At 38.4% G+C, this 14,399-nt stretch overlaps 1 pseudogene; it reads left to right on the top strand.

Annotated features, from left to right (window-relative positions):
- The first annotated feature begins 10,838 nt into the window (after nucleotides 1–10,838).
- Nucleotides 10,839–11,494, top strand: LOC109433930 (hypoxanthine-guanine phosphoribosyltransferase pseudogene; annotated as a pseudogene).
- Nucleotides 11,495–14,399: the final 2,905 nt, after the last annotated feature.

The raw sequence follows: 14,399 nt of genomic DNA on the forward strand, positions 1-14,399 counted from the left end.
AGTGATATCTGATCCTACATAACCACCCATCTTTGAGCAAGCCATGCAACATCTCTGGCACCAAGATTGTTAAGACAGAAAATGATGGTGTTCAACTGGATGTCTCAAATCTGCCTTCCAGCTTAAAGGTAATATAATTTCATGTGTTGAATATCCTTATATGGTTTGCTGATTTTTTTTTAAGTTTATACACATAGGTTAGAATATAAATCCTAAGGGAAAGAGTATACTCTGGGCTGAAAGTCAAAATAAAAGTTTTAGCCCCACTTTTGGCCTTAACTAACTTCTACCAATAACAAAATCCACCAGATTTTTCTCCCTCAAACAAGAAAATGAATAACAAATTTGAGAATATCCCTGTCTTTAATATGTTCGGTACTCAGGTAGGTGGCAATTAAACTGAAAGTCTTCTCTCCCTGTGCTGGGGGACTGTTGTGATGGGGTTGACCAAGAAAGAAAGGGCAAATATGTCCCCCAGTGTTACTGGAAAATGGGTTCTTGGTATCATCACAGGAAAGAATTAAAGGATGCACCAAATAAACTATGCAAACAAAGCCAAGGAAGCAGTAGATTTATTAAAAGAAAGGAAATAGTACACTCTCAAAATATTGGGAGTGGACAGGCCAGGAGGAAGGCAACTGCATCGAAGAACAAAGAGGCATAGGATTTTATTAGAATGAGGGCATGAAATATTCAAGTGTTAGGGGAGGCATTACAGTTGTTCTAAAGGCGGGTCCTCACTGACTACTTCTTCCTGTCAGGAGGTGGGATTCCCCTGTCAGAACTGTCATGGCAACACAGGGGGTGGAGATTTTCCCTGTCTGCAATGCTAATGGTATTATAATCCATTACAATTAACTGTAGCTGCACCTTTTCTTAAGAATGATCTTATCTCCTCTCTTCTTTGTTTCCCCTCACATCCTCCTTTCTTTCCTCCACCCTCTTTCCCCACAGCGCTGTTCTTTCTGCCTATGGTAACACCAGGTTTTAAGTCTGGGTGACTCCTTGGCTAGTTGTACTGTCAGATCATCTTTTTGATAGGTTTAGTATTTGGTTATTTGTAGGATAACAAAAAGGAGATGCTCTGCAGATGATTCTAAACATGAGTCTAAAATTCAGGAGAGAGACCAGGTCTGGTGTCTTGTGTTTGGGAATATTCAGCCTACTGAAAGTAGTTCAAACTATTGGAGTGGAAGAAATAACCCTAGGGAATAATAGTGAAAAGGATAGTGGGCTAAGGATATAAGCATGGAGATCATCAACTTTAAGAGATAGTTATAGGAATATAAACTCCCAAAAGGGTAACAGAAAAAAGTCACAGAAGTAAAAAGAGAACTATTATCATGGAAATAAAGCAAAGAACATTATAATGGAAATAGAGTAGAAAGTTTTAAGATAAAAAGAAAGGAAAACAGGCTCTCATATTCATTGCAAATGAGAATATGATTCAGTACAACTTTCCTGGGAGTTAATTCGCCATTGTGCAAAATCTTAAAAATATTTACACCTTTGGATCCAATAATTATTTTTCAACAATTTATTCTAAAGAAATAATCCTGGATTTCCAGTCAAGATGGCAGAGTAGGTAAACACTCTGTTTGCATCCTCTCACAACCACATTAAAATTACAACTAAATTAAAGAACAGTCATCATTGAAAGTCTAGCTGAACAGAAGTCCTACAACTAAGTACATACAGAAGAAGCCACCTCGAGACTGATAGGAAGGGCTGAAACCCGGAATGGGCTGGTCCCAAACCCATGTGTGGCAGTTAAAAATCGGGAGGGATATCTTGGCTGCAGAGGTACCCCCTGAGGAGTGAGGGATCCCAGCCCCACACCAACCTTCTCAGCCCAGGGTTCCAATGCCAGGGAGAGAAGTCCCCATAACTTCTGGCTGTGAAAACCAGCAGAGATTGTGGCTGAGTGAGATGAGGGCGGCTGGAGTCCCAGGTGCTCCTCTTAAAGGGCTTGCCCATGGACTTGCTTGCCGGTGGACTTGCTTGTTCTGCGCTCCAGCACTGGGGTAGCAGCTTGAGGGGCACCAGGAACATAAAGGGAGGAACTGAGTTGTCTGGCTTCAGGGCAAGGGCTGAAGAGGCAGCTTTCTCCCAGACAGAAGGGCTAGCAGAATCCATTGTTCCTTTATTGAGCCTTCCCCACTCCCAGCATACAGATGCAGGTGGCCGCCATATTTGTGTCTCCATAAACCTGGATAACCCAGTTCGTTCTCCCTGCCCTGGTGATTCCCTGACTTGCAGGCCCACCCAAACCACTTCTAGTGGCTTTTCCATACAAATGGCCTGTCTTGGCTCATGCTGCACTTTCCTAAAATCTCTCAAAAGTTCACAAACCCCAAACAAGCAGCATCTGGCCTCAGCATGGCCTAAACCTCTTGCTGAGCAGCCCCAAGACCAGCGTTAGTGGCAGCTGGCCTCAGTTCGCAGCTTAGCCTCTTCTAGGTACGTCCAAGACCAGTGTGGGTGGTGGCCATATGTGAATTGCTTTGTGGCTCATGCCTCTGCGCAGGACACAGGCTGTGTCTGATTTTGGCCTGTGGTAGGACACCTTCCAGGAGGCCCTGGAGCGGGCACACCTGGTGGCTGGCCTCAGACCATGTTGGAGCACCACTAGACAACCTCCACAGATGACAGGCTGAAAGGGCAGAATGGGCAGGTACCAGAACCCCACCAAAGTGAATCCTGCTCCATAGGGTCAGCCCCTGAACAACAGCTCCTATACAGTAGCCATGGCCAGTCCTTACAGCCAATCAGCAGGAGGATCAGTCCCACCTATTGATGAGCAAATAGCAACCAAGGCTCAACTACAACAGGAGGGCACACGCAACCTACACAAGGGACACCTGGAGCACCCAAATAAGGTGACCTGGGAGACTGTGACCCTGGGCCCCACAGGACACCTACCACTCTACTAATACCAGGAGAAATAGCAGCCCTACATAATGCATAGAAACAAACACAGGGAGCCAGCCAAAATGGGGAGACAAAGAAACATGGCCTAAATAAAAGAACAGAACAAAGCTCCAGAAAAAGAACTAAATAAAATGGAGACAAGCAAATCTACCAGATGCAGAGTTAAAAACACTGGTTATAAGAATGCTCAATGATCTCAGGGAGAACTTCAACAAAGAGATAGGAAACATAAAAATGAGGATAGAAAACGTAAAAAGAACCAGTCAGAAATAAAGATTACAATAACTGAAATAAAGAATACATTAGAGGGAATCAACAACAGTTTAGCTAAAACAGAGGTCTGAATCAGTGATTTAGAATATAAGTAAAAGAAAATACCCAATCATAACAGCAAAAAGAAAAAAGAATCCAAAAAAACGAGGGTAGTTTAAGGGACCTCTGGGACAATATCAAGCATACCAACATTCTCATCTTAGGGGTCCAGAAGGAGAAGAGAGAGAGAAAGGAATTGAAAACCTATTTGAAATAATAATGACAGAAAATTTCCTTAACCTGACAAAGGAAATACACATACAAGCCCAGGAACCCAGAGTCCCAAACAAGATGAATTCAAAGAGGCCCACACCAAGACACATCTTAATTAAAATGCTAAAGGTTAAAGACAAAGAGAGAATCTTAAAAGCAGGAAGAGAAAAACAGTTAGTTACCTATGAGGGAGCCCCCATAAGACTGTCAGCTGATTTCTCAACAGAAAGAAGGGATTGGCACAAAATATTCAAAGTGATGAAAAGCAAGGATCTGCAACCAAGATTACTCTACCCAACCAAGCTATCAGAATCGAAGGACAGATAAAGAGCTTTCCAGACAAGAAAAAAACTAAAGGAGTTCCTCATCACCAAACCAGCATAACAAGGTGTGGGGACAGAGCCCCAGAGAGCAGTTTCCAGGCTCTTGGCCTCACATGGAAAGGTGCTGGCTCAGGTAATAGATGGTCATCAGCTGTGACTAGTTGGCCATCGGCTGTTACTGGTTAGCCATTAGCCACTGATATAACTGCCGTAGCTAAGCTAGCAAGGTGTGGTGGTGTGGTGTGGTGGTGGTGTGGCATTGTGGTGTGGTGTGGTGTGGTGGTGGTGTGGCATTGTGGTGTGGCGTGGTGGTGTGGTCGTGTGGCATGGTGGAGTGTGGATTACGGATTGCAGAGAGGCGGATTGCAGTTAGCAAGTGAGGTTGTTTGGCAGAGACAAGTGGACAGTGGGCTGCCGATCATGAGGCTCCTGCTTCCTGTGTCTCCAACCCAGCTAGCAGTGAGAATATAGTGGTATGACTCCCCTATCTGTGGCTCCGTGGGTGTTCCTTTTTGGCCTCGCCATGTCCTGCGTTCTTATGCGGGGAGCAGGACTAGAGACCCCAGAAGAGAAGAGACCCCACCTGTCACCCTGCATGACACAAGGAATCTTAGAGGAACAAGAAAAAGAAGAAGGAGAAGGTTTATCAGGGTGATCTCTTCATAAATTATATAATTGTGTAATGACTATGTTGTACACCTGAAACTAATATAATATTGTATGTCAACTGTAATTGAAAAAAAAATATTTTAAAGAAATAATCCCAAGCAAATTGTCAAAGACTTATGTACAAGGATGTATATAGCACCTTCATTTATAATAGAAATGATTAAAAATATGGGCCAAATATCCAAAAGAAGAGGAATGGCTAACATATGACAAGTCATCCATTTTATAGATTATCATGCAGCAGTAATAAGCATTTTCATAAAATACTTAAGGATATTGAAAAATATTCACAATGTAATGTTATATAAAAAGCAGGTAAAAGCTACTATATAGATTTGTATATATGTATGTACATGTATATACTTTAATGTGTTAACAGTGGTTATCACCAATTAGTGTTATTACAAGTGATGTCATTTTCTTTCTTTGTACTTTGCTGTGGTCTGAATGCTGTGTTCCTCCAAAATTCATATGTTGAAATTCTAACCTTCAGTGGTGATGGTATTAGAAGGTGGAGCCTTTGGGAGGTGCTTAAGTACCAAGGGCGGAACTCTCATTAATTGAATTAGTGCTTTATAAAAGAGGTTTCAGAGAGCCTCCTCCCTTTCCACCATGTGAGGATCCAATGAAAAGTCTGCCACCTGGAAGAGAAGCTTCACCCGATGGTGCTGGTGCCTTGACCTTGGACTTGCTGGCCTACAGAACTGTAAGAAATAAATTTCTGTTGTTTGTAAGCCACACAGTCTATGGTATTTTGTTACAACAGCCTGAATGGACTAAGACAGTAATGAACAAGTTCTGCTTTTATAAACAGGAAAAAAAGATACATTTTGAAAGTAGAAAGCAATTTATCAAAGACAAAGCAAAGCCCAGTTACTTAAGACTGGAAAATGTATATTAGATTTGGCAATTAGGTCATTATGTATCTTAGGGAAAATTGTTTCAGTAGAGCAATGATGAAAGCAGATCTCAGAGCTTGAGGAGTAAAATTGAGGAGAAAAGTCCAAGAAAGTCAGTTTTTCTCCACTTTCAAAAGATCTGAAAGTGGAGGAACAGAGAGAAGCTGGATAGTAGTTAAATGGGATGCAGTTGTAAGGACCTTTTAAAATGAAATGGTCTTCAGGTGTTTATAGGCTGAGGGCAGGATCCAATAAAGAGGTTGAGAAAGAGATGATTGACAGAGCAAGGACAGGGCAGAAACAGAGGGAAATTGAGTTAGGTCACTGGTGTGGGTTGGCCTTGAACTGGTGAGGACATTGCATACTTCTAGAGTGAAGGAAAGAAAATAAAAAAAACAATGACTATAGATATGTTTACAGAGAGATTGAGTGAGACCTCCCTGATAACCTCAATTTTAACACTGATGTAAAGGCAAGGTCATCTGCTGAGAATGAAATGAGCAGTTTTTTGGAGGAAGGACTTGAAGTTTTGAAGTTTTGGAACAATCATTGAGGGAGATGGAAAAGAGAACTGACCAAGACAAAGTAAAATGAGTGGAGGGTGTACCGGGAGGCCAACCAAATTTGAAGACCATAAATGTGCGTAGAACCATTGTGTGTGAATATTTTTAAATTTCTATAACAGAGTAAAACTACCAGGTGGGAATAAGGTGGTGAGAAAGATAAAAAGTGGGAAGCTGTGGTCAGAAAGTGGGAAGCTAAAGTGGAACAATTTCTAAACCAAGACAAGATTCAATGCATGAACTTTTGAATGGGGAGCTGAAGGAAATGCAAGGCTATTAAGTTGAATAGATGTCTCCACGAATGTTAAAATCTCCAAGAATTATGCCAAGAGAGGAAGACTGGGTGTTGGGCCTTTTGGTCAGGGAATGGATAACCAGGAGGCAAGTGGATTGGCCACAATTAGAAGGGATTGAGGATGAAACACTTATTGTAGGGAATCTCCAAGGAAAATGAGATTTTACGAGAGGATAGGAAAATAATGTCTGGAAACAATATTGCGTTGAAATGCTACCTCACTTCTTGGATTCATGGCTTACTATATGGGAGACCTGGAAGCCTCTATTCAAATAAGCTAAAGGGGAAGAAGTAGGGGCTGAGGAAGGAGCTAGTTATACGAGGTTGGACAATTAAGTTCACAATCTCATCCTAGAAAAAGTGCTACATACCACATTGCTGAATATCACTATGGTCACCTTCAAAGCACTCCCCTTGGGAAGCTATGCACTGATGCCAGTGCCTAGTCCACTCTTCAAAGCAATTTTGGAACTCTTTTTCTGGAATTGCCATCAGAGCTGTCATATTACACTTAATGTCCTGAATGTCATCCACATATCTTCCTTTCAATATTTACTTTATCTTAGGGTAAAGAAAGAAGTCATCAGGGGCCAGATCAGGTGAGTAGGGAGGGTGTTCCAGTACAGTTATTTGTTTACTGGCTAAAAACTTCCTCACAGACAGTGCGGTGTGAGCTGGTGCATTGTCATGATGCGAGAGCCATGAATTGTTGGCAAAAAGTTCAGGTCTTCTAACTTTTCAGCACTTCCAATTGGTTGACTGTTTATCCAGTTGGTACAAATTCATAATGAATAATCCCAAAAAAGGTTAGCAACATCAGTGCAACGAGTTCGCGAACTTAATTGTCAGACCTTGTAGAGTAATATGTATGGTATGCTACCATTTGTGTACAAGTTGATAATCTGTGTGTGTGTGTATATATATGTGTGTGCATGTATATTTGTGTATTTTCTCTCATAAGTATTAAATATCTCTGGAAGGGTCCCCAAGAAGCTGGTAACACTGATTGCCTCTGGGAAGATGAACAGGGTGGCTGAGGGACAGAGTTTGAAGAGAGAATTTTATTGTACAGTCTTTAAACCATTTAAACTTTGAAACATGGGAGTGTGTTGTGTATTTAAAAATACATTCAAAATCTTAATTCTACCTGCAACCAAAGGTAGAGCTTCCCAGACTAGTGTATGAGCAGTGCAGTGCTTAGAGGTGAAGAACTCAGGATTTGGGGGGGCTCAGTGTATGTGTTCATTTATGCTAAACACTTGTTTTCTTGTGTTTCAGGTTCTTAATCTTATAATGAAATAAGATATGTCTTAGCTCCATCTTGGCACTTTGGGAAGGTCAATGGCATAATAGGTGAGTATGAAAAGCTGTGACATTTTATGATTAAAAGCACTTCTCCCACATGGCATATCAATAGAACATGATGCTATTTTTTCTTCCTCCTCTTTCTCTCCCTTCCTAATTAAATGTATCCACTGACTTTCCATGTCTAATCCCTCTTCATTTAAGACTTACAAAACACCACTTATCCACAATGTGAAGAGCCTCAGCTACTTTCAAGGGGTGCAGCCCTAGGCCTAAAATTTTGTGTGCATGACCAAATTTTAAAACATTTAGAGACTAAGCCATAGGGCCTTAATATGTTCAACATGAAAAAGAATAAGTTATGTGAAGTACAGGAATCTCTTTCTTAGGAGAAATTCCTTAACAGAGTTCTAAACATAATGAATGAACTGAGTGAAATAAGGAACCCTGCTCATAAATATTCAGTATTTGGAAGGACTCTTGCCTTTATTTTGTCTTGACATTGATCCCCAGTGCTATCAGAGCCAGAAGGTTAATCTCTTGACAACCTATTTTATTGTGGAACTTGAGGAATGGCCTATACTTTAGAAAGCTCAGTATATATTATTTTGATTTTTCAAGACATCAGTTGATACAGCAACACATATGGAGGCAAACAATTAGTACCACCTACAAATTAATCATGCTTATTGAGCATTTGGGCATTAGCTAGTTTTCAGATAAATATGTGTCCTAATTGCATCAGGCCTCCAGTGTACAAAAGAATGCTCCACCTTGTAGATCTGTTTATAGCTCTCTTTTTCCATTCATCAATCCTGCAAATAGTCGTACAGGTTTGAATAATTGAATACAATACACACACACATTTAAAAATATTTAGAGAGAAACCAGTATACTCATCAAAAAATGTGCATGAAGATACTTTTTAAATGATGTTGAATGGGAACTGAAATGTTTCAAGGACATCAGAAACCATTGGCAAGCCTATTTGAATTGATGAAGCTTTGTGTGGAAAAATATGTGTCAAGATGGAGCAGTTATACTGGCAGAGTTTTAAAAACTATACTGCCTTATCATTTTAAGTATTGCTTTGACATTTTTTAGTACGGCTCAATGATAATTGCTGGAAATTTGAATTCTTTGTTACTATTTTATACTTTGTAGGAAGTTAACTTTTTCTTGACATATGTGGTTTTAAAGATGTGTTTATTCTTTTAAAAATTTTATTGAGGTGTAAGATACATACACTGAAGCACACAAATCTTGAATTTAGAACTCTATGAACTTTTATACACACACAGACACACACACACACACACACACACACACACACACACACACACACACACCAGGGTAACGACCACTCAGATCAAGATACAGAATAGAGGGTTCCCTTAAGACCTTCCCACTTATACTCCCAGAGGGAACCACCCTTTTGACTTCTATCAACATACATTTGGTTTGCTCATTATTGAAACTCAGATAAATGAAATCAGATGCCATTATTGAAACTCATGTAAATGGAATCCACTCTTCTGTGGCTGAATTTTTTGGCTCATCATTATTATGTCCATGACAGAAATCCATGTTGTTGAGTGTAGCAGGAGTTCATTATTTTTTATTGCATAGTAGTAGTCTACTGAATGAGTAGAGCACTATTTGTTTATTCATTTTACTGTTGGTGGACATTTCTTTTTAAAAGAGACAATAAAAGGAGGTTTTTCAGTCAAAGGTATAACTACATACGTAGATTTGTTTACAAGTGTTCTTGTGAAATACGTTTTTAAAAATACAACCAAATTCTTTGCAAATAGCAAACATATACCTCAACTATGATGCCCTAATATTTGGATAATGTACATGATTAGGAAGAAATAAGCAAGCTCACCCTGGTAGATTAACTATCAAATTCTCAGTTAAAACTCTATTTGTGGCCCCTGCTTTTTGATCGATTTCTCTTCCCACTTAGCCTTCTACCATCTTGTCAACTTCTGAGCATCTGCCCTGTTGACTCTGTCTACCTGATCGACCACTTGACCAGCCACTCCTCTGTCTGGAATAGGAAGATGTGTTTCCATCTTGTTATTCTTCAATTTCAGGTAACTTGGCTGGCACTGAGAGTTGTCGATAGGCATTTGAGTGGTTTCTAGTTTGGGACTATTATGAATAAAGTTGGTAAGAACATTCCCGTACCTGACTTGTACTCATTTTCTTGGGTATAAATCTAAGAGTGCAATTGCTAGGTCATAATGTCAGCGTTATATTTAGCTTAGAAGATATTGACAAACATTTTTCCAAAGTGGTTGTTTCAATTTACAGTCCTGGCAGCAATGCATGAGAGTTTCAGTTGTTTCACATTTTTGCCAATACTGGGTGTTGTCAGTGTCTTTAATTTTAGGTATGTGTTTAATAATACCTCATTAAGGTTAATTTGCATTTCTCTGAGGATTAATAATTTTGAGAATTTTTGCATATGCGTATTACCCATTTGCGTAATCCTTTTTTGTGAAGTAATAACTCAAATCTGTTGCCTATTTTCTGAATTGTTGAATTCTTAATATGTTTTATTATATTAGTGATTCAGCAGGTTTCCCTCAAAAGTATAGAGGTCAATTGAAAAACAAAATAAATTTGAAATACATTCACTTTATAACAAATTTGCTGAACTGTGTAAATTTCTTTTATAAAACATATTTATATGTGTGAGGTAATGAGAGAGTATGTGTACCACTTAAAAATAAGAACTTGCATTATCAACTATAATGATTTGTTCCTTTTAACTAATAGCCTCTTTTACCGTTGTGAAAATGAGTCATATTCACTGACAACACCAAATGCTGGTGAGGATGTGGAGCAGCAGAAACTTTCACTCATTGCTGGTGGAAATGTAAAATGGTACAGCCACTTTGTAAGACACTTTGACAGTTTCTTACAAAGTTAAACATACTTTTACCATATGATCCAGGAGTCTTGCTCCTTGGTATTTACCCAAAAGAGTTGAAAACTTATATCCACACGAAACCTGCACACAAGTGTTTATAGCAGCTTTATTCATAACTGCCAAAACTTACAAGCCACCAAGATCTTCCTCAGCAGGTGAATGGATACATAAAGAGTGGTACATCCAGACAGTGGAATAGTATTCAGCACTAAAAATATATGAGCTATTAAACCATGAGAAAAACACAGAGGAACCTCCAATGCATATTACTAAGTGGAAAAAAAAAACAGATCATACTGTGTGATTCCAATTGTATGACATTCTGGAAAACGCAAAATCATGCATACAGTTAAAAGATTAGTGGTCGTGGTGCCTGCCATTTCCATTATGGCAACTTGCAGCCCCCGTGTTGTGATTAATGATGATGAACCAGGCTGTGATCTAGATTTATTTTGTATACCTCATCATTATGCTGCGGATTTGGAAAGGGTGTTTATTCCTCATGGACTAATTGTGGACAGGACCGAGCAGCTTGCTCAAGATGTGATGAAGGAGATGGGAGGCCATCACATCATAGCCCTGTGCGTGTTCAAGGTGGGCTATAAATTCTTTGCTGACCTGCTGGATTACATCAAAGTACTGAACAGAAATAGTGATAGATCCATTCCTATGACTAGATTTTATCAGACTGAAGAGCTACTGTAATGACCAGTCAACAAAGGACCTAAAAGTAATTGGTGGAGATGATCTTTCAACTTTAACTGGAAAGAATGTCTTGATTGTTGAAGATATACTTGACACTGGCAAAACAACTCAAACCTTGCTTTCCTTGGTCAAACAGTATAATCCAAAGATGGTCAAGGTCACAAGTTTGCTCATAAAAAGGACCTCTCAAAGTGTTGGGTATAGACCAGACTTCGTTGGGTTTGAAATTCTAGACAACTTTGTTGTAGGATATGCCCTTGACTATAATACTTATGGATTTGAATCATGTTTGTGTTATTAATGCAACTGGAAAAGCAAAACTACAAAGCCTGAAGTGAGAGTTGAAGTTGAGTTTGGAAACATTTGGAGTCTCATGGAAATAACCAGTAAAGTTATCAAATGTTCTAGTTCTGTGGCCAGCTGCTTAGTAGAGCTTATTGCATATGTCTTCTAAGGATTTTATTGTTTTGGATTTTAGAAACGTCAGTTGCTGCATTCCTGAACTCTTTATTTGCGCTATGAGCCTATAGACTATCAGTTCCCTTTAGGTGGATTGTTGTTTGACTTGTGAATGAAAAGTTTCTTAAACCACACCACTATTGAATGAAAATATTGCAGTTGTATCTGTAAGAAACATTTAAAGGAAAGCTATTTTAATTGGTATTTTAATTTTTATATATTTAGAAAAGAACAAAAGCAATTAAATGTTGTTAATTATAACACTATGTGTTTAGAAAAGTAGGAAGCAGTCAGTCTTCATATCAATGACAGCTTCTAAGAGATATTGTTTTATCAGCTAAGCCATATGTTCTGGAATTATTTTAGTAGTGTTTCAGTATTATTAACTGCATTTTCCCACTTGTTCAGATTATTTCTGGTGAATCTTTGTCAAAACAGTTCCTTTTAAATACAAATCAATAAATTCTAAAAAAAACCTTAGTACTTTTTGAATTCTTCAATGTAAAAATCCTTAGAATAAAGGCTTTCTTTTTAAAAGAACAAAAAAGATTCGTGATTGCTAAGGGTAAGGGAGAGAGAAAAATAGGCAGAGCACAGAGGATTTTTAGGACAGTGAAAATATGTTATGGAATGATGGATTCATGTCATTATACATTTGTCCAAACCCATAGAACGTACAACACCAAGAGTGAGCCAAAATGTAAATTATGGACTGTGGGTGATGATGTGTCTGTGTAGTTTCATCCTCGGTAAAGAAAAAAAAAGGTACCATTATGGTCAGTGATGTTGATAATAGGGAAACTATGCATGTGTGGGGGCAGAGGGTGTACAGGAGATCTCTGTACTTTCCTCTCAGTTGAGTGTGTAAACCTAAAACTGCTCTAAAACAATAGTCTTTAAAAAATTAGTCAAATTTTTCCAGAACTTCCTGCCTCTTGCATTTTACTTCTAGAGCCTGAGATCAAAGCATGAAACCTTAATTTGGTAAATAATCATTATTCACATTGGAGGAACTAACAGAAACTCTGCTACACGACTTTGTTGATTGTGCATTCTTGCCTCGCCAAATGTACAGAAGATGCAAATATATACAATTTACAAAGTAAATTCTACAAAATGACTTAGTTGCATTTTGAAGTAACAACAATGGTAGTAACAACATGAAAAACACTTTGAATTCTTCAAAACCCATTTATGTATATTATTTTCACCAAATCTGGCAACGACCTGTGAGAAGGATGGGGTGGGTATATTATTTACAATGTGAAATTGAACAAAGTACAGAAAGCTTAAGTGTGGTTGTATAAAGACATGTTTCTCCATTTCAAAAGTACTGATACATATCAATTGACATACTGATATGCTAGTGAACCATTCTTATTCTCCTTTGCCATCGTCATTTACTTCTCTAATGAAACTATAGCAAATGTCCTCTCTTGTACTCACCCCCTAGTATTTAAAGAACCAAATCAAAGGACAATTGATCTACGTATTTTCTTAATAAAATGCATTGGAGTTAAATCCAACCATCTCAAAATGAGCACAAGATTGAATATTCTTTGGTGGCTTTTGACATCAGCTGAGCAACATGAGTGAATTACAGCTGCATGTCCCCTCTAGGGCTATCTATTATCCAATATGTCTTATTTAATTTTCGGTTTCAGGCAAGCAAATTGACCATGTATACTTGCTTGTGTCAGTAGCTAATTTTAGATCACTAATCTAATTGAAAATGGCATGCCTCTTTAGCTTGTCATGTAAAAATTCACATTTTCTGATTAATGTGATTCATTTATATTAGATTTGACTTGACAGAATGGCAATGTGTAATATAGAAGGCAAGTATGACAGGATTTCTCTCTCTCTCACTCAGTCACACTTTTTATAAATGATCCAGTCAAGGTATCAGCCTACAGTGTTTTCCCTTTAACTAGATACATTTTGAACTCACACCTATTTGAATGTGACTTTTTTGATGTTTTCTCACAAGCAGGGCAACCCTTATCGGAATGGTGACAGTTTTATCTTATAGCCTACATTTACATTCATTTATGGCAAAAGGACAAACTGGTGTGTTAGAAAGATTCCTCTTCCATTAGTGTTGTGTGTCTGTATTTGTGTCTAAGGTGCTTGTGGGTTGGATAAAGGTGGACATTCCTGTTTTGAGTGAAATTTAAAGACAGTGGTAGGAATTGTGAATCATGTAAGTGAGATGTGATGTTGCAATTAGTCTAGAAAAAGTAAGAACTGGTCAAGTGAGAATTGCAGCTAAAAGTAATAGGAAATGTTTAAAAAGACTTAAAAGGAAACACATCAGGTTAGGAATTCTTGTGATTAAAAAAACACAAATTTGCTTTAAATAACTTGTGAGTTTTTTTCTCTGATTAAAAAAATTAATTGTAGTAAAATACATATCATTTACCGTCTTAGACATTTTTAAGTGTGTAGTTCAGTAGTGTTAAGTACATGCACATTGTTTGTTGTACGTCCAGTCTCCAGAACTCATTCCATCTTGCAAAACATCTGATCTTTTTAAGTTTTGGATGTAAATAAGGGCTCACCAGCTTTTTTATTTCCTCTCTAAACTTCAAAGTGTAAGGGAATTCAGTATCAGTGTCAAGAAGTAGAGTTTCATCCTCTGTCTAATAGGAGGTTAAAGCTAGAAATAATGTCCATTGCTGCATCAACATGGCACCATGGAACATACTTAAGGTTACTTTAATGATATGCACACATTTGTTGCCTTTCCAGTGAGCTTGCTTGGACTATTTCTTTTTTTCAGAT

The sequence above is a fragment of the Rhinolophus sinicus genome, chromosome 18 (genome assembly GCF_057876585.1).
Source record: "Rhinolophus sinicus isolate RSI-liver-muscle chromosome 18, RSI-T2T, whole genome shotgun sequence".
Taxonomy (NCBI): domain Eukaryota; kingdom Metazoa; phylum Chordata; class Mammalia; order Chiroptera; family Rhinolophidae; genus Rhinolophus; species Rhinolophus sinicus.